General features: G+C 47.8%; 2 protein-coding genes across 4 annotated transcripts in view; one reads left to right on the top strand and one right to left on the bottom strand.

The window, feature by feature from the left end:
* The window catches only part of ASTE1 (asteroid structure-specific endonuclease 1), a 291,631-nt gene extending 284,187 nt beyond the window's left edge, over positions 1 to 7,444 (bottom strand). The window contains exon 1 of the mRNA XM_085630656.1: positions 7,209 to 7,444. The gene's annotated coding sequence lies outside the window, so the exon portion shown is untranslated. The remainder of the gene's footprint in view (positions 1 to 7,208) is intronic.
* NEK11 (NIMA related kinase 11) overlaps positions 1 to 13,341 on the top strand; it is an 835,513-nt gene that overhangs the window by 202,677 nt on the left and 619,495 nt on the right. The gene's annotated exons all lie outside the window — the stretch shown is intronic.

Below are 13,341 nucleotides of genomic sequence, written 5' to 3' on the forward strand. Positions count from 1 at the left end.
TGGTCCACCACACTGCGAACCCTCTAGCTTCTCTCGCCAGATGCCATGCAGTGTGGAGTAATGGCGCGGTTGGAAGTTCTTGAACACAAGTTTGATGAACTGCAAGCTGGTGCATGCATGAACTATGTGAAAGTGTTGACACCAGTGTTGAAACAAATGGGTTTATTTTGAGAATTCTCGCATCCTCCACATTATGAACTGAAACGCTTTCTGCGGACCCTCTGTCTTTTCGGTGTTACCTGTGACCCCTACCAGGGTATTTCCAGGAGCACCATAGTTGCAGCCGACAAGGAACTGGCAGTCTCGGCAGGGAGGTTACACATTGGTGAGACTTATAGTTCAAAGTCCCCTTAACTGCATTAGCCACTCGATGCACACTGCTAGTTTCGCGGAAGACTTCATTCAGTCCTCTTTCTATGTCTTCCCGTTTTATTTATCTGAAAATCTGGTCATCTCATGTAGTGGGCTATTGCTGGAAGGCGCTAATGCTTCATTGTATAATAGGAGGGGCCAAGGGGCTACTGCTGTCTGAGCAACAGGCAGACGCGCAACGCCATTGGGCTCAAAGGGCTTCAGCCCCCCCCTCCCCCGTCGTGTCTGTCAGCCGGGCTGAGACAGCTTCCCAGGCACACACACAGCCGTACCCGAGTACTTCATGTGATGCCCCCGGCTGCAGGGGCCTAAGGTGGGTAGGCGCGCGTAGCACAGCAGCGCGTAGCGGCAGACAGACATGCAAGCTCACACATGTGCTACGGTTGGAGACCTCGCCCCCGAGCGGGCCGGCTCCCTTTATTGGCTCCCGCAGGCCACGCCTGGCCTGCGGATGACGTGCGGTCGGAACACTGGACCGTCAACCATTACACTTCACAGGTCTTTAAAAGACCATTTACGTGTTAACGAGGCTTTTTTGCTTTTCACCCCTTCTTAGTGCCCCTGCATCTCCACTCTGCATATTGCTCGAAGAGTCAGCCCCCCCCCGAATTTTTTTGTGCCCCCCCCCCCGAAATTTGGCTCTAGTTGCGCCTCTGGCAACAGGCCATGGGATATCGTTCTGTAAACAGCAGCCCGGAGCCAGGGGAGCAAGCGACGGGTGACAATAGGCATCACCACAGCTGCAAGGTAAAGTAAATGGCACGATGTAACCACCCTTGAAATGCAGTAGGATTGACTGACGGATCATTCAAGCATGCCTAATGTCTAAAAAGCAGGAAAGCCAATGAATAAAAGGGGCGGAGCCGATGCCACACTCTCTGTATAGTTATTAGTAATGTTTTGAACTATTAATGACAACAGCTCTTGCAATAGCCTGCAGGGACACCTTAACATCGGGGTGCCAACATAGAAACGCTCATCCAACCATTCTGTTTTTGCCGAATAATAGAGAAAACATGATTTTTTTCCTTCATAAAAGAGGAAACAAAAAATGCCGGTCATTATCAATAATTTGAACACAAATATGTTTGAATATAGACATACATGAAAAAAAAAATGCCATAAAACCTGGAGCTCTAAGCGCATTTTTATATGGGTTTACCTAAAACGTTAGTTTGACACTCGACCTCCCTTATCCTCCCCTCTCCCCCCCGCAAGCCCCTCCTCCCCCCCCCTCCCCCGCTTCCCCGCTCTGCCATTTTCCATTCACCAATCAAATAATACTTGGCCAGCCCGTGATGCAGAGTGCACGGTTACCTTTATATAATGCTCGGGTTCACGGCTAAAGATATTAACACATCAGTAAGTACCCACTGAACAGTAACAATGCAGACCTGAACATCTGCTGCAGCTGTGCTGGGTCGGCTGAGGAGACAAGCGCTGACCACAGAGCAGATCGGATCGAAGTACTTGTTATAGGTTTTTTTTAAGTGCAACATGCAGCAGCAGGCTGCTTAGGGGCGCCCCAAGGTGCTCACTGCTTAGTCTGAATCCTTTGGTTCTAATGACAAGAAATAGAATGGAATAGCTCGAAGATTCGAATGCAAAGAATACAATGGAATGGTTCGAAGATGCGAATAGCAGAATAACAGAATGCTTGAAAGAAACAATTTCATGACGTCAAAAATACAGAACAATAGAAAATAATTAATAATATAGAGAATAGATAAAAGTCACAGAAAGAGTTCTAGCAGAGCAAGCGACTGCTGTGCTAGAGATAATAAAACTATGGCAACGGAGGCTGCATAAGGCCTTTTCAACTACATTGATAAAAGGGCCAGAGCACTCCCACAACCACACATAAGAGGAGGCAAAATGAAATTAGGAATGATGAGGCCCAGAGGAAGGAAAAAGAAAAGGGGACTGAGGTAAGAAGGCAAAAAAGAAATAAGGGTGTGCAGTGTTTACTTTGTAAAATAATGAGTGCCTGTGCCCAAAGCTCTGCTAAGAAGCCCGCGGCTCATGCAAGGGGGGTGGGGCTCAATACAAGGCTGTGTAGTCCTGAGTTAACCTCATGCCTCTTTAATCCATTGACAGGCACTCCCTGCCCCTTTGTCTCTCTCTGGCATGTTCCTGCTTTCTCCCTTCGTGGCAGTGTTTCCGTCTTTCTCTTCCTCCGTCTTTCCGTCGGCACAATGATGTCACAACTCTGACGTAATCACTTATTACAGTTGAGTAGCTACGTCAGTTTCTTAGGTGACTAGAAACGTCACAACTGAAGTGTAGCAACAAAATAAGAGATGGGCTTTTATACAGGGATTCCAGGCTCTCCTATATTATATTGCTAAAATTAATACATATTTTTGTTGATATATGGCATTCTTTCTACTTGCAGGCGCATACTGTTGCTATCCTACTTTTTGTTCAAGTTTCTCTTCTACCACTCAAAATAAATTGACCTGAAGTGAAAAAATCACTGACGGGAAGATTTGAAAGAGGTTTTCCATAAGGATATAATAAATTAATGATTTAGCACAAAAATGAAATACTTCAATTGATACTGCTGCTGAAATGAGATGCCAAGATCATCGGCTCGTACATCATGTTTGTAATAAAAAAATAATTTAGAACTGTTGCCTTTGGGCTTGGCGCGGTCTCGTTTTCTCGTTCCTCTCTGTTGCTCTACCAGGCCGCTGGGCTTGATTGGCACATTACCTGAAGAGTCTGATGGGATCAGTGCTTAATTTGTAAAATATGAAGTCCAGGTGCTCCAATGTTTGTCGGAGGCCACACCCCCTTGTCCCGGCTCCACCCACTTCCTTCACTAGCTCCACCCACTTCCTCTATTGGCTCCACCCGCACCCTCAACTGGCACGCAAGCCATAAACCAGGAAAAAGTCAAACATGTCCTCAGGCTAGAACGCATGGAAAGTTTACACATAAGTACCCATGCCATAAACCATGGAAATGTCACACATAAGCAAGCACCTAGCCATAAACTGTGGAAATGTTACACTTAAGCCCTCAGGCCAGAAAGCATGGAAATGTCACACATAAGCATCCAGGACAGGGCTAGGCCAAAAACCGTGGAAATGTCACACATAAACATCCATGATCCAGGCAATAAACCATTGAAATGTCACATATAGGCATCCAGCCGGGGTGCGTTGTTAACTTCCAGCCACAGTAAACCAGTGCTTAATTTGTAAAAACATAAGTGCCAGGACCCTTTTCGGGAGGCCATTGCAGCTTGCACCACGCATTTTCCCTTCCTAGCAGTACTGCTAATAGCAGTACGAACACAACTAGTGCACATCACTCACCTAGAAGTGTGACAATTCAGACTATTTTAAGTCACTTAAAGCTATAAAAATGGTGTGACAAGTAGATAGTATTCATATATAATGCATATTGAATTATTAAACATCTGTTGCTGTGCTTAACTCAAAATAAGACAGCGCCGCCAGGTGCCAGACTTTCATAGGTACCGGAATACAGGTGTTGAGAATTAAGTACCGGTACCGAGCACCGGAAAACACCAGCTGAAATTAAGCGCTGGGTGCTGCCCTTACTGCACTGCTTAATTTGTGCCAGTTGTTGCAGGTGGTGGTAACAAGCCCTCGTTTTTGAAGACCTGGACTTATTGTTTAACATCAGACTAACTTTGAGTCAGGGCAGGAGAGAGAAAGGTGAAAAAGATTGACTGGCGGAAGAGAAGGGTAGGGAAACCGAGACACAGGGAGAAAGCCGGCTTGAAGAAGAACACACAAGAGAGTAAAATGGTGCAGAGTGAAGAAAAAGCCATGATGAGGTGGAATCAAGAACAGACAGCCTCCGTAGTTTGCAACACTGGCATTCAGAAGTTCTCCCAATGGTCATTAAGCCCTAACTGGCAGCAAGGCCTCATCCTCTCACTTTCAGGTTCCCTTCACTAGCTGAGCATAGGACCAGAATGCAAGAGGATTCAATAGGTCAAGGGCATCGTGCTCAATTTTTAAGGTCACTAATGAGACACTTCTCATGACATATTAAACGATATTTACAGTTCTTCTGAAGTGGGAAAGAAATCTGGGCCTCGCTGGTCAGTCGGGCAAAGAGAGCTCCTGGCTGAAAGCGTTCCTAGTGGGTGACGCTTCAGTGTGTTTCTGGCATATATCGAAGTTTGGCTGAAGCCTGTAGTTTCGTCCGACTATGGCTAGAACTGGCGATGGCTGCTGCCTTTTACCTTCTGCCTCCACACCGCTTGCCAGAGCCCCACAGTCTATCGCCTGCCAAAGCCCTCCGTGCATAGCTGCCAAGGTTTAAGATTGCTATATATGACTTTTCAATAATTTCAGAGCAATTATGAGTGACATTTGAAAGACTATGAGTGGCAGTTTCTCGTTAGCAAAATAAAGCAATGACGGCGAGGGAACATATAAACATCAGATATTGCACCCATTTGCGCAACAAGAAACTCTAGGAATCCGTTATTAGCATTACGTTAAAAGGATCATTATTATTATGTGCGGCCTCCTCCTGACGTCACTTTTGAATTCACCTCACAGAGGCTGCTCACTTCCACCTAGCCTTTCAGCCTCTGCTTAGATGTATTTATATAGTGTATACAAGCGCACAGGCTACCAACACGCAGTACTGTGGAAGCTTGTATTACAATCACCAGAGTCATGAAGCTGCACTGGCACCATACTCTCGCTGCACCCGCTGTCCTTCCAGACTCGTGCAGCAGGAATCATGAGAGTCAGCATGCATGGGCACCAAACTCTCCGGCTCCCCGCTCTAGACCCAGTCAAGCTGCACTGCATTAATCTGATGCAGGCAGTGGCACTGTAGAAGGCGATACAACAAGCTGCCAAACTTCACAACTATCCGCCCGCTCTCGCTTTTGGCGCCTATAATCCTAGCTCAGTATTTCGATTGGGCAAATCACGGGACAAACAACGTGGAGGGTAATTGTTAACAACATCTTGCAGGGATTGACACTTCAAACTTCTAGAAACCCTTTCTCCCCTGTCCCAGGGTGTGAACCCCGACGGACCCCCCAATAGTAGTCACCCGTGATTACCACTTTTCCAGGCTTGGTACAGCCATAATTCAATTTACCGAGGCCATAGTAAAAGACATAGCGCAGAAAAGCCAGTGTGAGCAGCAGCCAGCGCTGCGAGGCCAGCGGGGCGCGCCTGAGTCTCTCTAACAACCAGTACCCAGAGTTAAGTTAATGGCCCTACCATAAGACTCGTGGAGGTGGGTGCCTCCAGGCCTCCTGTCCCAGATTTATGGCATCAGCATGTGTTCCTCTGCTCTGCCAGTTGCCGCTTCCTGCCCGACATTATATGTGATTTCTTTTGGCTGTGTGCTTCGTGAATATGCCCCCAGTTCTTCCTATCATTCCTCCTTCTCGCCCCGCCCCCAAACGCATCTTTTAGCCTGCTAGCTGCCTTCTTTGCAAACTTCCCGCTCTGGCAACAGGACCGGAGGTGATGTGTCCCCCCCCCCCCCCCCCCCCCCAGCGGCACCACGGGCAGACTTTGAATTACATCCTGCCTCAGCGGCGCCACGGGGCGGGCATCAGAATACATTGTAGCAGCAGTGCACCACAGTCAGCCTGATAGAAGCCGGCTGCAATCACCACAAGCCTGCAGAAACAGTGTGTGCAGGCCACAGCCTTGATTAGAGCTATGTCTCTTTTACTTCGTCTACCACCTTCAACCGCTCATACCTGCCCATCTTTTTCCCTTCTACCCGCTGCTTTCCCTCTCCACCCTCTTTGCCATCTCCATCGCTGGGGTTCATTCGCTCTCTCTCCCCTCAAACCCCCGGACACCCGTCTCCCCGTCCCCTATTATTCCCTCACAGCCAGCCCCTCTCCCTCCATCTCTCCCTCCTCCCCCCTCCCCCCTACACACACACACACCGGCACATGCTCCGCTGTGACTGGAGAGGCTTGGAGAGTAGAATGTGATTCAGGGGGTGGGGGAGCCGCTCGAGCTCGCCTGCCTCTGTGCGTCACTGGACGGCATGGCATGAATGAGAGAACGGAGCCTGCTGCCGCTTCCTTTCCTTCCTTAGACCGAACCTGTCGGAGCCCGAGGGGCCCCCCCAGGACCGCATTCCAAAAACACAGAGTGACCTGTAATTTACGACGAGCCTCATAAGCAGCAGTGCTTCGGACTTCCACCCTCGCTCCACACCCCCCCGCCCCCTCAGGCCAATCCAATAAAATTGCCAGGACTGAATTTTGTTCTCAGACAGGCCCTGCACCTTACACGTCGTGCATCAGGGCCACAATGCAATACAGGTGTTGTTAATTAAGTTCCTCACGAGAAGCGAAGGCATTTGACGGCTTCAGATTTCGAGAACTGAGTTTCTGAGAGAAACTACGTGGGAGGGACAGGGAGTACGCGTGACAATGGCGTAGACCCGGCCCTGAAAATTAAGTGCCGGTGCTTAGCACCGGAAAGCACCGGCACAAATTAAGCACTGGATGGGATGAGTGTCAAGGCCCCACAGCTCATTCCCTGTCAGTCTTGTTCAATTTACTTGTGGTCCAGAATCCACCAGTGCATGAAAAGGGAACAGGGAATGTTCTCAGGGAGGTGGTCTTAACTGGCCTCCCAGCAGGATTACCCGGACACCTCATTACCAAGTTGCTTTTGCTGTCTCCTTCTGTCTTGTACGACCAAAAAAGCAGACAGATGAAAGGACAGGAATCAAAAGATTTTTGATGTATTGTGCGCGCAACACTGCAAACTTGGCACGGGGAAGGGTCGCCGTGCTTATTGAAACGCCGTGCAAACCAAATCATTACCAGCCAAGAATGTAGCAGAAAAACCAACCTGACAGCTCCAATCACTCCTTCGAGTCTGAAGACCTGCGCTGCCGGGGATATGTCAGCTATCGTCAGTGCGGAGAACTTTGTCAGCAGCCAGCGGAAGGAATCCTAGGTCACCCAAGTTGACTCAATGCACAAAAGGATCTAGGAGGTGGCCAAAAGGTGGTAAATTGACCACAAAGAGGCCATTAAATACAGAAAATCTAATAATCCTTTTCCTGGTGGAACATTCAATTAAAGGGAATGCCAGGACCTTAGAATATCTGATCATCTTGTCAAGGCAAAAAGCAAGTATCCTGTTCCTGCTCAGATTCTGCATGTTAACTAGAAGCCTTTCAATTATTAATACAGGAGCGATGTCTTGATTTTGCGTGCATGAGATGAGCATTTGCTTGCTCCCAGACAAGATAAATGCCTGCTATATCGTTGACACTCGAGGGCACCATCAAATTGAGCGAGCGTCTTGGGTGACGAGCTGTCCTTCTTTGGCCGCTTGGTATTGCGCGACTCTGCCCGCCAGCGTTTTGTACAGCGAGATCTTCACCATGGCCTCAATCATCTTGTCAGACCGCTAAGTGATGTGATCTGTGCGGAACTGAGAATGCGCGCGCCATCTCTGGACGCCATGATGGGAGGAGATGTTCTCTACCACGCTGATCAGCCTGAAGCCAGTGCGCACAAACCACGAGGCTTGTTTCCTCATCAGGCTCCCTGATGGGTATTTCGACAAATTCATGTTCAAATTCATGCCCTGGAAATCAGTAGTAGGACGAGTTAAACTTCATCATGTTTATTCCCTCCCAGCAAGTGTGTTCTGCTTTCAGTAAAAGTTTATTAACTATATTTCGTGACAAAATTTTACAGCTTTGAAATGCTGCAACCATGCAAGAGTTATTGTACTAATGAGTGCAAAAGACCATTAATTTGAGCCGAGAGGCTGTCTTTATGCAGACATTAATTGAATTCAGGTCTGAAAACGTGACATTTATTTCTGTGCAGTGGGTTATTTTAATTTCAACTTACCTAATACTGAAATTTCATTAAAGGCACATCCGCTGTTACAAAACAGCATATACCGATTAACAGAATTTAATAAAAATGAATAGAATTTCCAATGGTTGCCTATCAACACGCTGGCACCTATCAACGCACTGCAGCCCGCCTTGTACTCTACAGGGAAAACATCTCAAAAGGTAAGCGCATATAAGGTAGTTTCGATTTACTATTTTTAACTGCCCATCGGTGTACCTTGGAGATAGAATATATGCAGTTAGGTAGTGAAAATCTATACACACTTACCTTTTCATATATTGTCCCTCGATATTCTGTCTACAATATTAATGTCCCACGATATTCTGTAGTCGATAGTCAGGATCCACACCCTCTTCCCCGTCAAGGGTGCAAACCGATGTTAATACCTCTCTGGAGCCGCCAGACCATCATCTCTTAGACCCCTGCCTGCATCACCTCACTATAGTGGAGTACTCTGTAGCTAGGTCCATGCAATATAAGTCCACAAACATACATTAAGAGAGGCTGTAATCTCCAATGGACATTTGAAAGAATTCCAATCTTTTCGCAGATAGGCCGCCATTTTATTTATTGACTGTTTTGCTTCTCTCTAAACTACTCATTCAGACACATTGGGGTTTGTCTCACAAAACATTGCCAGTCTATTCTTTTTTCTATATTCATCCTCACAAGATTGCAGGTCGATTTAGGTTAATTTCACATATTTGCATAAATAAATGAATGCCTTTATTTATTTATAGATTTATACAAAGCACCGTGCACCCCTCCTCAGCTGCTTCCACACACTTTTAAGTGGGGGTGGGGTGAAACAAGGAGCACATACGAGACAAGAGAGTCAGCCTGATTGGAATGAATGAATGTATGAATGAACATCTATTAAACCCAATTGTGACCTTGATAGATATCCCGTGTCAAGCTTTGGCCGAGGCTGAAGATTTGCTCAAAGCCATGGCTCACTACGAATCTTTCTGGAGGGATTGACCCTCTCAAATATCTCGTAGGAGAAAGAAGGGCAGAGGAGGGGGAAAACAGAGGGGGCACTCCTGTCGCAGATTGTAGTCGGCAAGACCAGGGTTGGAGTAGCATCTGCTTGAGCATTAGATAGAAACAAAGCCTTAACACAAGGAAAGCCAAATAAATACTCCATTACTGGCTGATTTGTACTGAGTGAGACCGTAAAACCCAAATAAATTGCGGCTTCCCTGCTAAAATTGTGTGATTTTAGGCAAATATTCTATTTCACCAAAACTCCTTTTTCTTCATTATCACGCATGAAAGCACTGTCAAATATGTGAGCCGACTACCAGTTGTTTAAAATTGTCACTTTTAATAAGTACTTCTCAGTGCGTTATTAAATGTAAAAGCTTCCACATGTCAAAGAAAAATACTTTTTTGAATTTTGAAGAGACTTAATCATACTTTATGTGGTTTGTTCTCTGATTTACATAAGACATATTTTCAGGGCTAAGATCCACACCAGTCCCTTGGCTCGACTCAGGTTCAGTTCTCCCTGTAAATCTGTTGACTCACCCACCTCTATACTCCACCCTGATAAGTGTGGGTTTTTGGATGGGAAGGGAATTTTTAGGGTTTATCGAGGGTATGGGTTTTTGGGTGGCAATGGTATTTTCAGGGTTTAGGGTGGGTGTGGGTTTTTAGGTGACAGGGGTATTTTTAGCCTTTAGGGTGGGTTTTTTGGGTGCAAGGGTATTTATAGAGTTAATGGTGTGCATTGGTTTTTGGGTGACAAGGGTATTTTTCAATTTTAGGGTGGGCATGGGTTTTTATGTGGCAAGGATATTTTGGGGGTTTAGGGTGGGTATGGGTTTTTGGATGAGAAGGGCATTTTGGGGGTTTAGTGTGGGTAAGGGTTTTTGGGTGGCAAGGGTATTTTTAGGGTTTAAGGTGGGTAGGGGTTTTTGGATGTGAAAATATTTTTAGGGTTTGGGTGGGTATGGGCTTTTGGGTGGGTGTGGGTTCTTGGGTGGGAAGGGTATTTTCAGGGTGGGTAGGGTTAAGGTGTTGTGTGTAATTACCTACTGGCGGTCGCCAGTAGGTAGTTATAGTTAGGACCCTGTTTCCATAGGAAATCCGCAACATTCTATTTGGAATAACTTTGGCGCCGGTCGACGCATCCTGGCGAAATTTTCAAAACTAATGGGGCGCTACGCTCCGCTCCTACCCTAAAAGTCTCGGGGGGATTCGTCAAGCGGGGGCTGAGAAAAAAGGGGGGTCCCAGAACGCGTTTTCCCCATGCATTTTTCCATAGGACCTTTAGACACAGCTACAGCCCGAACGGCTGAACAGAATTACTTGTAATTTGGCAGAGAGGTAGTCCTCAGGTCAAGGAAGTGCCTTTTGTAGGTCTGGTGTAAATCTGTTCAGTAGTTCCTGAGAAAATAGCATTTAAATCAATATATATATATCTGTAAGCGCGCTCCGAGCGCGCACCGTAAGCTTACCGTATGCGTACGGTGCCGTGCGCGATCGCGATTCTGATTGGCTGTTAGATCTTAGTAAACATTCGAATCGGTCGAAACCAGGAAGTGTCGGCCGCCATCTTCTCTCTCGCACTCGGAGGGGTGGAGGAAAAACAAAGTTGGATATCATAAAAAGGGGGCAGGCTAGACAGCTCCTAACCACCTAGCCTTGGTTATGGTGTGCCAGAAGGCCATCCAAGGCCAAAAAATATATATATTTTTTTTTTTTGAAAAAACGCCGAATACGCTTACCGTACGCGTACGGTAAAAAATTAATTAAAAAAAAAAACAAAATCCATATTCCCCCCCCCCGTGTGCAAAAGGTTCCCTGCAGGGCACCTTTTGTGCATGGCATATAACACCTCAATGAACATTTAACAGAAAACCTTTCAGAACGAAGCGCATAATATGTCCTCCGTGTGCGGACGGTGCGCGAAGGGCATCGTGCGTACATGGCCCATCCAGCCTAACGTGGGCACACGTGCCCACCGTGCGTGCACAGCACTAACTGCGTTAAGTGGGCGCGCGGTGCGCGAAGCGCACCGCGTGCTCACTGTGCGCGAAGCGCACCGTGCGCGCACGGAACGAACTGCGTGAAGTGGGCGCGCACGGCACGAACGGCGTAAAGTAACTTAGCATTTAAAAAACCGTACAAATTCACTGAAAAAACCATAGGTTTCACACACGTTATAGTTAGGAATTAGCATTTAAAAAACCTTGCAAATTCACAGAAAAAACCATAGGTTTCACACAAGTTATAGTTAGCTGTACATTTCACTCGTAAAAAACCAATGAAATTCCACGTTATAGTTAGTGCAGGCAACTATAACTCACGCGACCGCAATCCTCTGCTAATGACATATGTGTCTTTATGAAAAAAAATTATTTGTAATATATGTATAGCTAAAATTTAATGGAAGAAGACATGGGCAAATAAGTGTCTAAATACAGTATTAGCATCAGCAGAGGATTGCGGTCGCGTGAGTTATAATTGCCTGCACTAACTATAACGTGGAATTTCATTGGTTTTTTACGAGTGAAATGTACAGCTAACTATAACTTGTGTGAAACCTATGGTTTTTTCTGTGAATATATATATATATATGCCTATCCATTGTGTCTGTCATGATCGCACTCAGTAAAGGCGCTGAGTGCCTCGCGCTTCTCACCCTGGGACGAAACGATACGAAACGACCCGCTCGTCCACGAACTACATATCCCAGAAACCCTCCAGAAATTCCCGATTTTATGTAATCTGGTCACATGGCCGATACGCATAAAAGCTCGACCCGCTAACAGGCTGGCGCCGAATATTCCCGGATGTATCCAGTGACCTTCGGTACGCGTAGACGTACACTCGGCGAAGACACCTCTACGACCCTTGACGACCAGAAACTCTCCGCCTCGGCTCTCCCGGAAACCTCACCCGCCCGGGGAACCGTGGAAACCAAAGGCTGTTCCTGCCTTGCTGGTGTGCTCCTCCCATCCCGACTCCTCCGTGAGCGAAGAGGGGGCACTGCAAGATCCTACTCCTCCCCGGCGGCTACCCGTGGGGCTCCTCCTGAGACCGCGCTCCCCGGCTCCCGGCTCCTCCGTGAGTCGCGAGTAGTAGCGCCTTGTCTCCACCCCAGCCCACGGATTACCGGGCTGCGCCTAGTCGGGTTACGCTCCTCTGCTTCGGGCTTCATCGGGACGCATCGAGTGGTAGCGTTCCCGCTCTGCCCACGGATTTCCGGGCCACAGCGATTACAGGGTGTCGCGCTCCTCGGCTCGCAAAACTTAAAGGAGCTTTGCAGTACCAGCGCCGTCAAAGACACCATCACCGGACCGCCTCGTAATAGAGGCGCGAACACCCAGCTGGGGGTCAGAACCTGCGGCCGTGCATACCGCACTGCCTGATTCCCACCTTATTCCTTTGCCACAGAGAGGGAGCTACTTCCCTTCGCATATCCCAACAACTAGGCGGGAGGAGACGTCAGGTAAGCGAGTCACCCACAAAAGGAGATCAGGGGAGACGACTAGTGTAGGCCTTCACTTATTGTGTGCTTATCTCATTTCAGATCTCCCTACCAGCCGTCCCTATCCTCCCTTCCCTCGCTCACCTGCCTCCTCCGTCCGAGTGTGTTATACATCCTCCAGTCTAGGGGCAGATGGGAGGTGGACCCCTATTAGCATCAGCGTCCTCCTGAGGAGAAGAAACCAGCGGATGCACGACAGAATATTCGGCCCACGACTCATTATCCTCCCGATCACGCTGATCTAGCTATGGCCTCCTTAGACGACGTGTTGGTTGCTCTAGCCAACATGCAGGCGGAGTTAGCCGCTTCCCGGTCTGAGACGGCCGCCTTACACGCACGCATAGATCGTCTGCAGAAGAACCCTTTCGATGCAGGGACCCCGTTTTCCCCGCAGACCCCGCAGGTAGTGGTAGAAGTACCAGCCCATGTTCCATTGGCTCCACCCGAACAATTTCATGGGGACATACACAAGGTCCAAGTCTTCATGACGCAAGTCATGCTACACTTCCACTGCAAGCCAAAACTCTTCATAACCAACCAGGCCCGGGTGGCCTTTCTGATATCCTACCTGGCAGGAGACGCGGCACAATGGGCCGTCCCGATAGTG

The sequence above is a fragment of the Triturus cristatus genome, chromosome 10, assembly GCF_964204655.1.
Source record: "Triturus cristatus chromosome 10, aTriCri1.1, whole genome shotgun sequence".
In the NCBI taxonomy this organism is placed as follows: domain Eukaryota; kingdom Metazoa; phylum Chordata; class Amphibia; order Caudata; family Salamandridae; genus Triturus; species Triturus cristatus.